The sequence below is a fragment of the Dasypus novemcinctus genome, chromosome 28, assembly GCF_030445035.2.
Source record: "Dasypus novemcinctus isolate mDasNov1 chromosome 28, mDasNov1.1.hap2, whole genome shotgun sequence".
Lineage (NCBI taxonomy): Eukaryota > Metazoa > Chordata > Mammalia > Cingulata > Dasypodidae > Dasypus > Dasypus novemcinctus.
In genome coordinates, this window is record NC_080700.1 from 41,269,852 (window position 1) to 41,282,386 (window position 12,535).

At 48.1% G+C, this 12,535-nt stretch overlaps 1 long non-coding RNA gene across 1 annotated transcript; it reads right to left on the reverse strand.

The window, feature by feature from the left end:
* Window positions 1-4,395: 4,395 nt before the first annotated feature.
* On the reverse strand, window positions 4,396-7,769 carry LOC131276432 (uncharacterized). Its single transcript, XR_009183913.2, has 2 exons — window positions 7,614-7,769; window positions 4,396-5,002 (listed from the first exon to the last, which is right to left on the reverse strand). It is a non-coding gene; the product is annotated as an uncharacterized lncRNA (long non-coding RNA).
* Window positions 7,770-12,535: the final 4,766 nt, after the last annotated feature.

Below are 12,535 nucleotides of genomic sequence, written 5' to 3' on the forward strand. Positions count from 1 at the left end.
AGCGCCTCTCCTTATGGGGCGCACTCCTTGTGCGTGGGCCTCCCCTATGCTGGGACACCCCTGCGTGGCAGGGCACTCCTTGTGCACATCAGCACTGCACATGGGCCAGCTCCACACGGGTCAAGGAGGTCCTGGGTTTGAGCCGTGGACTTCCCATGTGGTAGGCGGATGCTCTATCTGTTGAGCCACGTCCACTTCCCCGTCCTCCAGTTGAGATGATGGAATTCTAACACCCGCTCTGTCACACTCACCCATGTTGCAGGTGTGCGGTGACGACAATGTCCTTGTCTGGATAAAGCACTTCACAGGAAGCATCTACGTGCCTAGTTATTTTCAACAAATGTTAATATAGAAGATGTCCTTTTTCATGTCATTTGTGTTCAGATTATCAAAAATGGCTTTGAGCACAGCCCTGAAGAAGGCATCAAGTGTTTCCATGTAATCCACAGGACGTCCTCAGCCCTCGCCGTCCTCACCTCCCTGGAGAGGAGGCACACTTTCGCCAAGACTCCTGCTGCTGGACTCCTCGCCACCTTCACTGCAGGGGCTTCAGATAGAGGCCTCCAGAAGCCCAATTAGCAAACTTTCCTGGGAATATTCTATATATCAAAACCTTCAAATTAGAGAAAAACTGTGCACTGGCAGATCCTGAGAGGACAGTACAATACCAAGATTTTACGTCATCTTGTACTGAAAGAAAAAAACTTAGAAGTGATACCAAAATATCTAGAAAATACTTCTAAGCTCAGCTATGATTAGCCTATTTTTAGATCAATCGTGCTAATAATTTTATTTCATAAATAATAGTATAAATTATATCTGTATCAAATCATTTTAATAACCTTGGGCTACTGAAAGTGTTGTAGGAAAGCTTTTCAATAGTGTGCTTTAGTTATAGCAACTTAAAGAAAAAAACCACCTAAATCTACAGGGTGGCCACAGTCTTTCTGCATGCAAATTAAAATTTATAAGTGTGTCCCAAGTGCAACAGCAAAGACCAACAAGGAAGGATGGTCCAGTAATGAGCCTTTGATACTGATGACTATGCTTATGAGCCTGTCTGCCTGACATATAAACTAGGCCTAGAGCTGCAGGGTGCCTAAGAGTTACCTCCTGAGAGCCTCCTTGTTGCTCAAATGTGGCCACTCTCTAAGACAAACTCAGCATGTAAATGCATTACCTTCCCCCCAGCGTGGGATATGACTCCCGGGGATGAGCCTCCCTGGCACCAAGGGATCACTACCTGGTGACGCAACTAGAAAGAGACCTTGAATAAAAGGATAAACTCCGACCAGCAGAATACCTCAATCTACTGCTTTTTGACCTTGAATGAAAGGGGGAAATGGCAAAGACAAATGAGTTTATATGGCTAAGAGTCTTCCAAAAAGAGTCAGGAGGTCATCAGAGGGGTCACACTTATGAAAAGAAAATTTATAAGTGTGCTCCTCTCCACAAATATTAGTTTCCCCATGTTGTTCTAGATGCCTTATTGAGAGTTGGTTTCACTAACGCAATCCCTGATAGCTCTTTTTTACATGGTTGACTCTTAGAAGATGGAGCAGAGACATTTCTGTACTGTCTCAAAGCCCCCGCTTCACCTTTCACCAGGCAGGGACTCCGAGGAGGCCACGGTCTTGGGTGTCCTCTGACCTGAAGGGTGACCGAGAGCAGCTGCCCCCAGTCCTCACGCCTGCGCCGACTGCTGTGAAGTGCTTTCAGCAGAGCAGTGGTGCTTGTCCTGCTCTATTAAATGATCTTCTGAAGTCACTGCTGTGTCATGACGAGATTCTCAATTTCCTAACACCAAGTCTTTAAATTGGCAGCTTTCTTAGCTCCTGTGCACTGCTCGGTAAAATACAAACCCACAAACAAAAAACTCAGTCCTTTGACTGCTGAGGACACATTCTCATGCCTAGGGACTTTGTGGCCACTGGGGACGGGTCACAGAGCTCAGAAGCACCCGTCACATGGGCACCGGCTTGGGGGCAGTATTCCCCCATTACCATCGGACCAGCGGCTGAGGCCGTTCACTGACTCGACAACACTGGGCTGGACGTGGGGCCCTGGATATGCAAAAATGTGCAGTCCCTCCCAGAGCACACGGTCTGACGGTAGAAACACAAACACTCACGACTATTTATTAATACAGACAGAACATCGTGATGGATGATCTACCGTAAGAATGCCCTGAGGTAGCTTCAGAGCTCAGAGAGGTGCCGTTGCACGTGGGTGGGTGGGAAGTGTGACCAGGGGAGGCTTCCCAGAGGTGGGGAGATTTGGGCTGAATTTTGAGAGAGTTGCTTCTTACTAAGCAGCAGGGAAGAGGACTTCCAGTAGCAAACTGAACTGCACAGAGGTGTGAGGATGCCTGGCCTGGGCAAGGAGCCAAAGTGGACTTTATCAGCGACAGCCTCTCAGAGAGCGGAAGTGTGAGCCAGTCTTTGGAGGATGTGGCTGGACACGGAGAGGAGTGACCTGTACGGAGGCATGGAGAGGGGGGCGGCGAAAGTGTGTCAGGGCAGAGAGGGTGGCCGGGCCACGGCTGTCCCAAGAAGCCCGTGGTCAGCTGGACACCTGGGGGGAGGTGAGGACCTGGGAGAAGAGGAGCAGGCCTGCAGGGCCAGGGACTGGTGGCTGTAAGGGAGAGAAGTTGGTGAAGGAAGAAGAGAAAGAGTAGAAGGAGCTTTGAACTAGAATTGTCTCAGGGAAGTCAAGAGAGGAGGAAATTAATTCTGAGCTTTAGAGAACCATCAGAGTAGACCTGATCTGGTCCATGCCTGCCTTTTGTAGATAGGGAAATTGCAATCTTGGCTAGTGTGTATCTCTTTGAGGTCAAAGACTGATACATGACCTTGACTGCATCCCCCAAGGCCTACCATACATATTTGGCACATAGAAGGGGCCTACGTGATCTAGATATTCCTCAATACCAGCTTTGGTAAGCAGGAGGAGACTTAAATTTAGTGTTTCAAATATCAAGAAATATTTCCAAACGATTGAAGCAGAGGGAAGCCAATAAAAGACATGTGGATTTTCCTAGAACAAAGGAGGTTATTAGAGATCATGGATGGAAATTTTTCAATGGCTGGGTGAGGTTAGAAATCAGAATATGCCAAGGATTATGCAATAAAAGTACAGGCAGGTAGACCAGTTGGCCAAGGAATTTACAATGCAATGTCAGCAAGATAGGATATTAATTGGGAAGGCTATGATTGCCTTATTCACCCTCTAAAGTTTCAACCTTGAACCTGAGTTTTTTGTGTTTTTTAAATTTTACTTTATTTCACTTCCCCCACCCCACCCCAGCTGGTCTGCTCTCTGTGTCCATTTGCTATGTGTTCTCCTATGTCTGCTTGTATTGTCAGTGGCACCGGGAATCTATGTCTTTTTTTGTTACATCATCTTGCTGCCTCAGTTCTCCGTGTGTGCGGTGCCACTCCTGGGCAGGCTGATCATTTTTCGCCTTGGGCGGCTTTCCTTACAGGGCACACACCTTGCACATGGGGCTCCCCTATGCAGGGGACACCCCTGCATGGCAGGGCACTCCTTGTGCGCATCAGCACTGCACGTGGGCCAGCTCCACATGGGTCAGGAGGGCCCGGGTTTGAACCCCGGACCTCCCATATGGTAGGGGGATGCTCTATCAGTTGAGCCAAATCCACTTCCCGTGAACCTAAGAGTTTGATGTCCTCTATGAGCTATCTCTATTAGCAAGAGGATTTCATCTAGTTACTGATAAATGTATCAAAGAACCAATTACAGTTTGCAACACTACTTCGGATGCTTCTGGCAACAGTGTGTCTGGCCACCTCTATCTGCCTTTCTGTGCTAGTCCTCTTCTCCGATTCTGCCTTCTTCTTCTCCCCCTTCTCTCCCAGGTTTCTGGCCCTCCTCATCCTCTTCTCCTAAAGTCTTCGCAAGGCCAGCATTCTCCTGAAGTGTAGCATGCCCCCATCGCGTCACTCCCAACTCCAAAGAAAGGCTTCTCTACAACACCCACTGTGCCACGTAGCCACGGAATCCCCGAGGTGCCTGGCAACGAGCTCTGGCCCCGAGGCTCGTCCTCTCTCTCGCCCACCCCTGTCTCCACGTACCGGGGGTCAGCTGAATCATGGTTAGCAGTAACAAGTCCTGGGACACCCACCTTTAGGAACTGGGTTGAGGATTCAGAGGACAACCTATTCGGGTGGAAAGAAAAATATTTTGAATATTAAGTATGTTTCCCCCCCATCTCTGTGGCCACCCTTCACTGCCCATCATGCCAGCTGTAGCTTAACTTCTTCCTGGGACGCATGGCCTCCTCACCTCTTCTTCTTTGGCATCCAACCTTCAGGAATAGATGCAAAATGTACTCATAATAAGGTGTAAATGGCTGATAAAATATAGTTATTACTCTTTAGAAGCAAATTTGTATTTTGACAGGGCTCAGAACCTTTAGAGGAAGGAAAAAAAAACCTGTAAGTCTGTATTGGGGAAATTAAAATTAGATAGTAGGAGAAATGTTTGGGGTTGAGTAGAGTATACATAGCTTTTCTGAACTCACACTACAGATATCTATTCTATTTTAAAATTTAAATACATATATACACGATACCTTCTTACCTATTTGTGTTAAATTCTTACAAAAGGAAAATCAGGCAAAGCAGACATTCCACGTCTCACATACATCCTGGTATAGAACAAGGTTACACAAATCGCCAAAACTTGCACATCCTGCAAAAGTGGAACTGGGACACGAACCCATCATCTTTCTACTGTGCCACGATGCCTTCTGTGGTTATGTGGTCTTCCCACGGTGGGAATCAGTTTTCCTGCTGGCCTCCTGGGTTGCTCAGTTAAACAACGTGGGGAACTGTACAAGCCTTTGCTCGGAAGTCCTCTTAAAAAGCCCCCCTGAATCACTTTGCTTCTCTCTGAACTCCCCAGAGTTTGTGCACAGCATCTTCCTGATGACGTGCCCCTGGTGAGTCACAGTGGCCTGGCCCATTTTCATTTTTCCAGCCTATACAGGATACCAAAAAAGTAAACAGCATATGGTGAAAGTTAACGAGATGAAAACAATAATAAGTTCGCTTAAAATAATCGACAAGCTTCTGCATGTGTTGCCTGGTTTGGTTTCAAAAAACCCCGGGAGTCCTGCTAGACTTTGGGAAGGGTGAAGATTTTGCACTGTTTCTGTCGGGCCAATGGGAAACCAATCTCGTGGAGTCTGCACTAACAGAGATGCTGTTTATAAACAAATGCCACACTAGCCTTGTAGGGAAAAAGCCTTCAAAGTGTTCACAGCAAATGTGCAATGCTCTCTCCAGTCACAAATTGCATGCCCCTAGTTCCTTTAACTAACAAGGACGAGGAAGAAGCTTACCTAGAGAGGAAGATGGGAAATCAGGCCAACTTTACGTTTCTGAACACAGCTTAGAACTTCCCTTACGATACTAGGTAGACGTGACCTTTTAAGAAAAATTCCCCCTACCTTTTGATAAATTAAAACACAAGTTAGGAATCCTGTCATTATTTTATTTTTATTTATTTGTCTCGGTCCCTCCCCCCCACCGTTATCTGCTCTCTGTGCCCATTCACTGTGTGTTCTTATGTGTTGGCTTGTATTCTTGTCAGTGACACCGGGAATCTGTGTCTCTTTTTGCTGCGTCATCTTGCTGCGTCAGCTCTCCGTGTGTGCGGTGCCACTCCTGGGCAGGCTGCACTTTTATCGTGCCGGGTGGCTCTCCTTACGGGGGTGCACTCCTTGCACATGGGGCTCTCCCACGCGGGGGACACCCCTATGTGGCACAGCACTCCTTGGGCACATCAGCACTGCCCATGGGTCAGCACTGCCCATGGGTCAGCTCATCACGTGGGTCAGGGGGCTCTGGGTTTGAACCCTGGACCTCCCATGTGGAAGGCGGACGCCCTGTCTGTTGAGCCAAGTCCGCCTCCCCTGTGTTTATGTTAAATGCGCAGTCACACGAAAAGTCGTTGTTGCTTATGCTCCATTTGTTCTCTGCAGTAAAGAAGGCACAGCCCACAATTTTATTTGCGCAGTTGTGTCCGGCCACAAAGCTCTATTGACAAATAAGTGTTTAGGGCCAACTGTGGGTTCAGGGTTGCTCTGAGCAGTGAGGAAGACACCAGAGAAACTGAAGAAGGGACGTGGTCCTTGGGGGTTGATAATCCCTAATAATTGATAAGAGATGCGAGGGCCTTCTTTAAACACAGGGTGTTGGCCGACACTTCCCAGATGCCTCGCACGGGCCCAGCTCTGTAGGGCTGACTCCACCTTGCCCCCAGGAGGCCCGTAAAATCGGCACGGCTGCTCTCCGTGTTTTCTAAGGAGATGAGCAAGGCGTGAGAGATTTACAGGCTCTCGAAGGGCCACGGAGAAAACCGTAGGAGCAGCTTTAAGGCGCTGTATCGGTTAGTCTTGGATTTGGTTTCAGAAGAAGGAGAAAGGAAGGGAGGAAGGGGAAAAAGGAAAAAGGGAAAAAAGCACCTCCAAACAAAACAAAACAAAAATCAGTGCTTAAGAGAGAAGTTGGCTTTTCCCTCTTCCGCGGTGCAGGGGTGGAGAGTAGCCCAGCTGGTTCGGCAGCTCCCTGTAAGCCCTGGACACACCTATCGCAAGGGAATCTGGAAGGACGAGGCATTTTTTTTTTTTAATAACGTGGTCCTGTGCCCAGCTAAAAATTGGGGCCTCTATTCCTAAAGGTGGGGAGAACAGATGTTGGGGTAGTTAAGCTGCATCTCTGCGTGGGATAAACACTAAATGCTCAGTGATAATCATGATAAAGCTGGAAGCGGCAGAGAAGGGCCTGGGTTCCTTGACCGAGCACAGCTCCTTCTGCCCGAGGTCTTCAACGTTCACCCTCTCCGTAAATAAGGGAGCGAGGGAGGTTAGGAGGAGAAGAGGGGGGAGCTGGGCGCCGCAGGGCTTGCCCCTTCTGCTCCTCTTCCAGAGGTGAGAGGTGGCAGAGAACCACGTCACGGGGCAAAGCTAGGCCTCTGCCGGGGCCCCAGCCTTTCCCAGCCCAGGCTCCTGCTTTGGGCCCAGGCCCGGCTGCAGGGGCTCTGGGGAAGGTGGCAGCAGCCGCCCTACACGTGAAGGGCAAGCGCGACGCCCCCTGGTGTTGTGCAGACAGGCAGCCCTGGACGGGCTGCGTGTCCTTCCCATCTCCATCTCAGCGTCACCAGTGCCCGGGTGGAGAAGGCGCGCAGGGCGTCGGCAGGGCGTGGGTTTGAGCAGCCAGCCTCCACTACTTGGGTGGGTAGAGCGTGGCGAGGGTGGAGCAGGGGCAGGGCGCAGAGCCGGAGCTGCCAGCTGCAGCAGAGGCTGGCCTGGGCCCCGGAGAGGCGGCAGGAAAGCGAGGGGTGAAGACTGCGGGCCTTCCGGCTCCTCTCCGTGTCTCACCCACCCCAGGTGCTCCACGGCCACCTCCTGGCTGCCCACCCGGGCCTTCTGGCACGCAGGTGCTGAGTGTGAGCTGGAGAGGACGGCCCTCCCCGGGGGCTCAGCCCCACGGGCCTGCGCAGCGGCGGGCAGGGCCGGGCGGGCAGCCTGGCGCAGGGGGTGGCGTGCATCCCCGAGGGGCGGGCTCTTCGGGCTTCAGCTCACTTACCTCCATGTCCGCGGCGTCTCCACGCCATCTGTCACCTACATCGAGGCCTGTTGTGGCAGGGAACTCGGAGAGCCGTCGGCAGGTAGTCTCGAATTAGACCTCTGTGTTGTTGCCAGGTAAGGTTATACATGTAATCCTGGAGATGCAATACGATGACTAAACGAAAAGATGTTCATCGTTTTAATTTGTGACCAGTGACCAGATGCACCGCCTGTGGGACTCTATGAATTCATTTGAAAAAACTCTTATGGTTATTCAGTTAAAAGCACAATCACATCGCATTGCCTTTTCAAGGGTGACCACTTTTAAAAACATAAACCTTACACTGTAAGCCTTATAATCTTCTCTTGTGATTTTTTAAAAAGATTTATTTTTTAAATTTATTTCTCTCCCCTTCCCTGCCCCGCCCCCCAGTTGTCTGCTCTGTGTCCATTCGCTGTGTGTTCTTCTGTGTCAACTTGTATTGTCAGCGGCACTGGGAACCTCTGCCTCTTTTTGTTGCATCATCTTGTTGTGTCAGCTCCCCATGTGTGCAGTGCCACCCTGGGCAGGCTGCACTTTCTCTCGCGCTGAGCAGCTCTCCTTACAGGGTGCACTCCTTGCTTGTGGGACTCCCCTACACGGAAGATACCCCTGCGTGGCAGGGCACTCCTTGCACGTATCAGCACTGTGCATTGGCCAGCTCATCACACGGGTCAGGAGGTCCTGGGTTTGAACCCTGGATCTCCCATATGGTAGGCGGATGCTCTATCTGTTGAGCCAAATCCATTTCCCTGTGATTTCTCAATCTTGTGATACACTGGGACCCTCAGTGAGTGAAGGTGGCTGGGCTGCTCTGGCCCAAGAGAATGGACTGGGCCCTCCGGCCGGAGCCCCACTCTAACTCCCACCTGTGTTGGCTCCACCCCCAGCGTGCCCTCCTCCCTGCCACCAGGGGCTCTGCCACACCCCAGAGCTGACCAAGCCAGCCCCCCACTAGAACGCCCCGTGTCCTAGAGCCCCAGGATACTGTGCTGCCTCAAGGGCTTGTGTGCCGCCCACCGCAGCAGCGGCCTGCCGCCCGGCCCCTCGGGCCTCTGCTCCCCAGGAGGCTCTTGCCCCCCTCGCCTGGTGGATCTTGCCTTGTGTTTCATTTTCAGCCCAAATGTGCTTTCCTGGGGGCAGCCTTCCCTGAGGCCCAGCCTACATCAGGTCCCTCCATTATTTCCTTCAATTAACCCCACATCTCTCCTTCCCATCGTGGTATCTCTCTGCCATCGCACGTTTATTAGCGTGATTATTTGATTAGGCCCAGCAGGTGCAACGCGGAGTAGAGCTGGCGCCGAGCTGGGCAGGGTGGACCCTCGGCAGCTACTTGCCGAGTGAATGGCTGGGGCTGGCCTGGGAGGCGCACCTCCGCAGCTGCTGCCTGTGGGTTATGCCTCGGGAGGGAAACCTGGCACGCGCGGTCCTGGAGGAAGCGTGTCGCCCGCCACCAGGGAGGAGAGAGGGCCGGGATGTCAGCGCAGACACCTGAGCCGTCAGACATGCCAGGGGGAGCCCCTGAATTTTAGGTCTTGTAACAACATGTTCTAATGCGGCACATTTCTTTAGAAAGAAAAAAAATTACTTAGGTTTAAAAACTCGAGCATGTATTAGGCTTATTTGCTTATAAGTAATAAGCAAATTCCTCAATGAAAGGATGTCACTATATGAAAGGAAAGCACATAACCAAGTCCTTTGGCTCTTATCAGAACAATCGGACGGCTGTGAGTAGCCCCTCCCCCTTAGGGGGCACCCACTGACTTTCATGAGTTAGGGACCAAGCAATTGACTCTAAGTGGGGTGACACAAAAATCAGGACTGCATTAGATAGTCTTATTTTTAAAGTCTACAGGAAGCAAAGAACTGCATATGCGAGAGCCCAGACGTTACTGAAATCTTCCCAGGAAATAAGGTAATTCGCCTTTCGAACAGACTTCCCTTTACATGCCTGATGATTATAGATGACCTCAGATATGTTTACTGCCCAAGTAGTCATTGTTTGGAGGCCACAGAAGTTGCCTAAGTGCCTTTATCCAGGCAGCAGGTTGTCACCCAGAGGTCGCACAGGTGACATGATAAAATTAATCACAGAAGGAGAGTATCGAAATGCCCCAGTAGGCCCTCAGTAAGTGATTGTTGATGGTGGTAGAAGGCCGAGGACATTACTGGGAATAAAACGAAAGATGCGCCTGAACACAGCTGTCTACGGTCATAGATGGTTTCTAAAATAGGCTGTAATAAGAATATTCATTACACATCATTCAAAATGTGGGCAGTCCAGTGCAAGAGAAAAAGCTCAATGTTTAAAACATAACAAGGGGAGCAGAGGAGGCTCAAGCGGTTGGGCACCTGCCTCCCATGCGGGAGGGCCAGGTTCAGTTCCCTCCTGAAAAAAACAAAAAGAAACAACAAGCAAAACAAATGAGAAAACCAACCCAGGGAAGCCAATGAGTCTCAGTGGTTGAGCACTGGCTTCCCACATACAAGGTTCTGAGTTCACTCTCTGGCACCCTAGGGCCTAAATACACACATATATATGTATATGTGTATATATATATATGTATATATAAAATAAGGCATTTCTGCCTCTATTTCAGTGGTGTTACCATGTGTCTAATGACTTGAGAGAAATGGAGCAGCCTATTGTTAAGTTTGGCTTAAGGCTCTGAAAGTCTATATCCACAATTTAGAAATACTCTGACTTTGGCTAATTGCTCATGCCAGCCAGCCTCCACAGGCTCCAGTAGTGGGTCCCTAGTGTCGCGGGAGAGCCTTAGGGTCAGATGTCCCAATAGCAGGGAATGCTGTTGTATGGGGAAGGCTAAGGTTGCTTCTTTATTATCAAATCCTCCACGATGTTCAATTTCGGTTCAGTTGTTTATTTTCTCTTTTAGACTCTCAAATACTTGAGGGCAGGAACAAGGTAATATTTATCTTTTTATTCTCAGGGCATGGCACCGAGTAGATTCTAGATAAATTTGTTGACTTAACGAGTGTAGTTTATCCCTATTCGGGTTTATTATCCCCATTATAATATGCTTAGTGAGTATAATAGGGCTACTCTGTCATAGTTCTGTTCCCAAATTTATTAAAATATTTTTTGCCTAGTTTTTTTTCAGATCCCACCTAATTGTCCTGCACCCTGCTCTTATGCCTTTGTTAATTTGCATAGTGGCTTAAAATCAAATGCTATGTCCCACATCTTGCATTTACTCAGAGTTATTCACTGCTAATGTCTAAATCGGAGAAGTGAAAAGGACAATTGTTTAGTGCTTTTTGAAGTCCCTGATCAAGATCAGGAGGGAAATCCCATTAGCTCCATTCACCGCATTTCTCATAAATCTAAAAGGAAAGCAAGTATCCAAAGCCTTCTTCTTTAATAGTTCCTATTTGTAAAACCTTGACAGGGCTTTATTCTAAATTGCTTCCAAATTACGCAAAGAATGCTGAGAAATATGATGGGTGGTGAATCGCGATCGTTGCAGTCTTGGAATAAGTAAGTGGAACCGTAGAAGGGGGCTAATCTGAAAGCAAACAGAGTGTGATGGGCGCTGGGGAAGTCAGAGGGCCCAACTGTGGGATCCCGAGACTGCCATCTGGCTCAAGCCTCCCTAAGTGGCCAAGTTAAAGAGACTTTTATTCATGTCCTAAACTATTCAAAAGGAGTATTTGAATATTAATATTTCCATACAATTAAAAAAAACCCCAACTCTTTGTAACCAAAAAGGAATGCTTAACAAAATAATGGGTAATCCTCTGGTTAAACAAGGAGGCGGGGGAGCTGCGTGGTTGGGTGGGCTGCAGCTCCAGGGTCTTCACCTTCTCAGCTTGTTCAAGTTGTCAGTGAGGTTTGAAATTTAGGCAAGACGTGTGAAAATAAGGAATTCGCTAGGAAAAAGATCGCTGTTATTTCCAGTACCTTATTTTATCAAAAGAGACAGTACTGCAGAACTGCCATAGAGCATCATCAAGATGCGAAGAAATGGTAATCTGTAGTTGAAAAGTGCTTTGGTGAAATCTCGAACTATCTCATCACTTTATAACGGACCCCTGAGAATGGCCGTTTTGTGTATTAAGCCTTGCATTTTTTTCACCCAAAAAATGGAACTCTAAGAGGCATTTATTTTCTTTTCCCAAAAGATGTGTTTGTAAAGTCTAAGTTGAGTAAAATAGGAGTCCACCACTGATCTTCAGCAAAGGTGCTACAGAAAAGGTATTGTGACATTCACTGTGGTTTAAAAGACAAACCGAAGTCCTGCCGGCTTTGTGCTGTGCTTCTCTTAGACTGCAGTGGCTTCTGTCTGCGTTAGGGCGTGGCATCTGCCATTGGAGAGGAAAAACTGGCATGTGTTGCCTTTTATAGCAGACTGATTTCATTGTGCTGAGGCCCTCATTTCATTGCCTCTTGGTTCTAGTCTTCTAGTTGACTTGCTGAAGCAAATGGAATTTAAAAAGATTTAGACTTCCATGCCTAATATTAATTTTGTGATTTTTCTATATGAAAACGTATTTTTAAGAGAAGGGTCAAAACTGAACTTGGTGACTCATTTTCCCTTTTAGCATTAGATGTGAAAATAGCCACAACATATGGCTATACTGGTATGAACGGACTTTGATGCATTTTATCAAGGTGAAAAAATGGCTTTTTTATGTTTATACATATATATTGTTTGACTATGTCTAAAAGCATAAATAATTGATTTTAGAATGTAGGTATATAGACACATACACAAAACATTTATATTTGCATATGACAATTTTAAAAAATTCCAACTTATGTGGTGCAATGCATACAATTAGTTTGTATTTGCATTTATTAAAGGAGAAAGTCCAGGAGAAAATGTCAAAAAGGCACACTAACAAAGATGTAATATTCTCTTGGCAAAAACTGGTGACTG